The sequence below is a fragment of the Sebastes fasciatus genome, chromosome 20 (genome assembly GCF_043250625.1).
Source record: "Sebastes fasciatus isolate fSebFas1 chromosome 20, fSebFas1.pri, whole genome shotgun sequence".
NCBI lineage: Eukaryota > Metazoa > Chordata > Actinopteri > Perciformes > Sebastidae > Sebastes > Sebastes fasciatus.
The window spans coordinates 28,083,445-28,089,854 of NC_133814.1; the positions used below are offsets into that span (position 1 = coordinate 28,083,445).

The 6,410-nt window shown below is 49.8% G+C and overlaps 1 pseudogene; it reads right to left on the reverse strand.

The window, feature by feature from the left end:
• Nucleotides 1-4,098: 4,098 nt before the first annotated feature.
• The window catches only part of LOC141759049 (transcription factor COE3-like), a 67,581-nt pseudogene continuing 65,269 nt past the window's right edge, over nt 4,099-6,410 (reverse strand).

The following is a 6,410-nucleotide window of genomic DNA, read 5'->3' on the forward strand; positions in this document are numbered from 1 at the left end:
GACCCTTAAAGGACTGGGACCTGGACCCTTTAAGGACTGGGACCTGGACCCTTAAAGGACTGGGATATGGACCCTTAAAGGACTGGGACCTGGACCCTTAAAGGACTGGGACCTGGACCCTTAAAGGACTGGGACCTGGACCCTTAAAGGACTGGGACCTGGACCCTTAAAGGACTGGGACCTGGACCCTTAAAGGACTGGGATATGGACCCTTAAAGGACTGGGATCTGGACCCTTTAAGGACTGGGATATGGACCCTTAAAGGACTGGGACCTGGACCCTTTAAGGACTGGGACCTGGACCCTTAAAGGACTGGGATATGGACCCTTAAAGGACTGGGACCTGGACCCTTAAAGGACTGGGACCTGGACCCTTAAAGGACTGGGACCTGGACCCTTAAAGGACTGGGACCTGGACCCTTAAAGGACTGGGACCTGGACCCTTTAAGGACTGGGATATGGACCCTTAAAGGACTGGGACCTGGACCCTTAAAGGACTGGGACCTGGACCCTTTAAGGACTGGGACCTGGACCCTTTAAGGACTGGGACCTGGACCCTTAAAGGACTGGGACCTGGACCCTTAAAGGACTGGGACCTGGACCCTTAAAGGACTGGGACCTGGACCCTTTAAGGACTGGGATATGGACCCTTAAAGGACTGGGACCTGGACCCTTAAAGGACTGGGACCTGGACCCTTTAAGGACTGGGACCTGGACCCTTAAAGGACTGGGACCTGGACCCTTAAAGGACTGGGACCTGGACCCTTAAAGGACTGGGACCTGGACCCTTTAAGGACTGGGATATGGACCCTTAAAGGACTGGGACCTGGACCCTTAAAGGACTGGGACCTGGACCCTTTAAGGACTGGGACCTGGACCCTTTAAGGACTGGGACTAACATAAACTCATCATATCATATATTAATTATCTGAATCAGCTTCTCGAGACACGTCAGAGTCGTCTCTATCAGTCCTGCCGGCTGTATGCGTTGCCATGGTTACTCTGCTACCTTTATGTGGCTGCAGGTGATTATAAGATATGAATAAATAAACCTGTTTACGGCTGTTTGTGTTTTCTGTGCTGCTGTCCCTTTTCCCTCTCCAGTAGCTCTGCCCAGGTGTGCTGCACTCCTCAACGAGGTGCCCAGGTGTGCTGCACTCCTCAACGAGGTGCCCAGGTGTGCTGCACTCCTCAACGAGGTGCCCAGGTGTGCTGCACTCCTCAACCAGGTGCCCAGGTGTGCTGCACTCCTCAACGAGGTGCCCAGGTGTGCTGCACTCCTCAACCAGGTGCCCAGGTGTGCTGCACTCCTCAACGAGGTGCCCAGGTGTGCTGCACTCCTCAACCAGGTGCCCAGGTGTGCTGCACTCCTCAACGAGGTGCCCAGGTGTGCTGCACTCCTCAACCAGGTGCCCAGGTGTGCTGCACTCCTCAACGAGGTGCCCATGTGTGCTGCACTCCTCAACGAGGTGCCCATGTGTGCTGCATTGGCTCAACGAGGTGCCCAGGTGTGCTGCACTCCTCAACCAGGTGCCCAGGTGTGCTGCATTGGCTCAACCAGGTGCCCAGGTGTGCTGCACTCCTCAACGAGGTGCCCAGGTGTGCTGCACTCCTCAACGAGGTGCCCAGGTGTGCTGCACTCCTCAACCAGGTGCCCAGGTGTGCTGCACTCCTCAACGAGGTGCCCAGGTGTGCTGCACTCCTCAACCAGGTGCCCAGGTGTGCTGCACTCCTCAACGAGGTGCCCATGTGTGCTGCACTCCTCAACCAGGTGCCCAGGTGTGCTGCATTGGCTCAACGAGGTGCCCAGGTGTGCTGCACTCCTCAACCAGGTGCCCAGGTGTGCTGCATTGGCTCAACCAGGTGCCCAGGTGTGCTGCACTCCTCAACGAGGTTGTGAAGGAGGTGCTTAAGAGCTCCTGTGCCAGCAGCAGAAGGGAGAGGCTGCTGGTGTGGGGACGGCTGGTTCTGCTGGTTCTGCTGGTTCTGCTGGTTCTGCTGGTTCTGATGGTTCTGATGGTTCTGATGGTTCTGCTGCCTCTCAGTTGATGACTTTATATTGTCTTTTTTTTTTATATGTCTTTGTTAATAAATCTTGTGGACTTTGAGAGTTTTAAAGGTTCTTCTGTGGTTGGTTTGGTTCAGTGCTGGAGTGTTGTTCGCCCCAATAGGGCTGCCCGAGGGGGGGGGCGTAGCCTTTCAATTATTTGTAATTGAACTACTACTACTACTACTAGTACTAGTACTAGTACTAGTAGTAGTAGTAGTAGTAGTAGTAGTAGTACTAGTACTACTAGTACTAGTAGTAGTAGTAGTATTAGTACTAGTACTACTAGTACTAGTAGTACTACATACTAGCTGGTCATGAAGGAGATTAAATAACGCTCCAAAGTTACACTAAATGTTGTCGAGGAAAAAGTGTCATGTCCATTTTCCAAGGGGTCCGTTGACCTCTGACCTCCAGATATGTGAATGATTATGGGTTCTGTGGGTTCTGTGGGTTCTGTGGGTTCTGTGGGTTCTATGGGCTCTCTGGGTTCTATGGGCTCTCCGGGCTCTCTGAGTTCTATGGGCTCTCTGGGTTCTATGGGTTCTATGGGCTCTCTGGGCTCTCTGGGTTCTCTGGGCTCTCTGGGTTCTATGGGCTCTCTGGGTTCTATGGGTTCTATGGGCTTCTATGGGTTCTATGGGCTCTCTGGGTTCTATGGGTTCTATGGGCTCTCTGGGTTCTATGGGCTCTCTGGGTTCTATGGGCTCTCTGGGTTCTATGGGTTCTATGGGCTCTCTGGGTTCTATGGGCTTCTATGGGCTCTATGGGCTCTCTGGGTTCTATGGGCTCTCTGGGTTCTATGGGCTCTCTGGGTTCTATGGGCTCTCTGGGTTCTATGGGTTCTATGGGCTCTCTGGGTTCTATGGGCTTCTATGGGCTCTATGGGTTCTATGGGCTCTCTGGGTTCTATGGGCTCTCTGGGTTCTATGGGTTCTATGGGCTCTCTGGGTTCTATGGGTTCTATGGGCTCTCTGGGCTCTCTGGGTTCTCTGGGCTCTCTGGGTTCTATGGGCTCTCTGGGTTCTATGGGTTCTATGGGCTTCTATGGGTTCTATGGGCTCTCTGGGTTCTATGGGTTCTATGGGCTCTCTGGGTTCTATGGGCTCTCTGGGTTCTATGGGCTCTCTGGGTTCTATGGGCTCTCTGGGTTCTATGGGCTTCTATGGGCTCTATGGGTTCTATGGGCTCTCTGGGTTCTATGGGCTCTCTGGGTTCTATGGGTTCTATGGGCTCTCTGGGTTCTATGGGCTCTCTGGGTTCTATGGGTTCTATGGGCTCTCTGGGTTCTATGGGCTCTCTGGGTTCTATGGGTTCTATGGGCTCTCTGGGTTCTATGGGCTTCTATGGGCTCTCTGGGTTCTATGGGCTCTCTGGGTTCTATGGGCTTCTATGGGCTCTCTGGGTTCTATGGGCTCTCTGGGTTCTATGGGTTCTATGGGCTCTCTGGGTTCTATGGGCTCTCTGGGTTCTATGGGTTCTATGGGCTCTCTGGGTTCTATGGGGGCGGCTGTGGCTCAGAGGGTAGAGCAGGTTGTCCACCAATCGGAAGGTCGGTGGTTCGATCCCCGGCTGCTCCTGGTCACATGTCGATGTGTCCTTGAGCAAGACACTTAACCCCAAATTGCTCCCGGAGGCAGAGCCATCGGTGTGTGAATGAGTATCTAGATTAGATCCTGATGGGCAAAGTTGGCACCTTAGTAGCCTCTGCCATCAGTGTATGAATGTGTGTGTGAATGGGTGAATGCTGACATGTAGTGTAAAGAGCTTTGAGTGGTCGGAAGACTAGAAAAGCGCTATATAAGTCCAAGTCCATTTACCATTTATGGGCTCTCTGGGCTCTCTGGGTTCTATGGGTTCTATGGGCTCTCTGGGTTCTATGGGTTCCAGTTTAGTGAAGCCAGATAAGGAGGAGGTACCCGTACATGTTGAACCGGGTTGGTAGTTCAGGCCTCAGGTTATATATATAGATTCTATATTCATATATTCATTTTCATAGATGTTGAATTGGACTTTGTGTGTTGAAGCTGAAAGAAGCGACGGAGTCTGTCAGAGCGATCTGCCGACTTTATTCACTTCAGGACAGCCAACAGTCATTAAAAGAAGATTCACATTAGAAACAACAGAACGAGTGGAGCTGATTGGACCGTCAGCTTTGATTGACAGCGCTATAAGTGTGTAACGACGTTAACATTCACTTTTCTTTTCTTGATACAAAACAATGGTTTGTTTCTCAGTGTGGCACACCACATACACACACACACACGTTTAAACCCCATGAAGACGACGTGACTCAACATCCATTTATACAAAAACAATCGCAGATATATAAATACATAAATACATATTTATAATCTGTATGGTACAAAAAGAGGTTCCCTCGGTGAGCTCAGTGACGGGCGGCGGGCGGGGCGGCGTGATCAACCACAGTGACGTATAAATATTCAGCCAGCTACGACTTTGGCAAAAATCACAAAACCCACAGAGAAAACACGGGGGCGGGGCTTAAGTGCTCGGGGCGGGGCTTGGAGACGGGGGCGGGGCTTAAGTGCTCGGGGCGGGACTTGGAGATGCGGGTGGGGCTTAAGTGCTCAGGGCGGGGCTTGGGAGGAGGAGGAGGAGGAGCTAGAATCAAAAAGACGACTCTGAACAAGAAGACAGATAGTGACAGTAGCCTATCAGGATGCAGGATTGGTTTTTACAGTGCAAGCATAAAAAGAAAACAAGATGAAAATAAATAAAGAACACAGACAGGCAGGGGCGGGGCTAAAGGGGGAGGGGCGGGGCTAAAGGAACAAGGGGCGGGGCTAGTAAGGAGAGAACGACACGTTTCATCATTCTTTCTTTCAGTCCATCTCTTCACTGACGTCTTCGTGCTGCATTCACTGGAACTATTAGAAGACTTCTCCTCTTCATCACCTGCGACCACGAAAGAGGATTTAAATGTTCTGTAATTTGGGCCCGTTAACGTCCACAATCTTTGGATCAGTTCCCCAGAATCACATCACAAGTCGAGGACATGATGTCACATCAGAGGTGTGACATCACAGACATTACACCAACAGACTCCACCTCCCCCCCCACGCAGACAGTATAACATCCAAATAATTACAGAGAGCTGAAAGCACCCGGAGAAAAAGTCCTTTTAATGTTGGGCTCCGTCCCGTCAGAGATAACAGTTTCTTTTTCCATCTGTGATGGACAGAACAAATACTTTGTCCTGACTGGTCAGCTGCTGCATGAGGCCCCGCCTCCTCTGAGGTGATTGGTGCTCGTGGCTGAGGGGGAGGAGCGAGACGAGGAGAGAGGAGGAAGACGTTTTACATCGGAGGGACGACGAGGCCGGACATCGCTGCAGAGACACAAAAACAGAGAAAGAACTGGTAAATACCAGCTGTACTCAGAGTACTGCAGTACTTTGACTGATGAAATACAGTGGCAGCAGTACTTGTAGTAGTAATAGCTAAAGTACTTGTAGTAGTAGTAACAGTAGTAGCTTAAGGACTTGTAGTACCCCCCCCCCCACACCTCTCATTTAAAGAACTGAATTAAAATAAAATCTGAGAAGTTTGTTGATGCTGAACACACACACACACACACACACACACACACACACACACACACGTTGTGATGTCATTCCTCATTAGCTTCCTGCTAACAACAAAATGCACATAGCAGCACACTGTTTAATTTACCAGCTCATTACACGCGCACACACACACACATTGTACACACACACACACACACACACACACACACACACACACTAGTGTGAAACCACAACACTGTAACAGAACTCTTCACAGTAAAACATCTTGAAGCTCCGAGGAGGAACTTTCATTCTGTGGTGGTTCTGGCGGTCCCTGTGGACTAAAGCAGAAGTGTTTTCGAGCACCAGAGTCCCTTCAGAAAACCTCTCAGTCTGCCCCGCTCAGTCCTGGTTCTGGTTCTCCCGGGCCTCCCCTTCCCTCCAGTAGCGTGGTGTTGGCTCCCAGCGAGGACCGGCGGAGCAGCGAGGTGAAGCTCTGCTCCTGGCTGGAGGAGGAGCCGGATCTGGGTGGTCCCAGCAACACCTATAGGTGTTTCTGCAATTATGGGCATTTTTAGGTCCCAGCAATGAAATTGTTTATTGTTTATATATATAAATTAAAATGTTGAAATTTAAAATGTTAAAATGTTAAACTTTAAATGTTTAAATGTTTAAACAGTAAATGTTAAAATGTTAAACAAACGTTAAACATTAAAATGTTAATGTTAAAATGTTAAAATGTTAATGTTAAAATGTTAAAATGTTAAATGTTAAATGTTTAAATGCTTAAATGTTAAATGTTAAACGTTAAAATGTTAAACGTTAAATGTTAAAT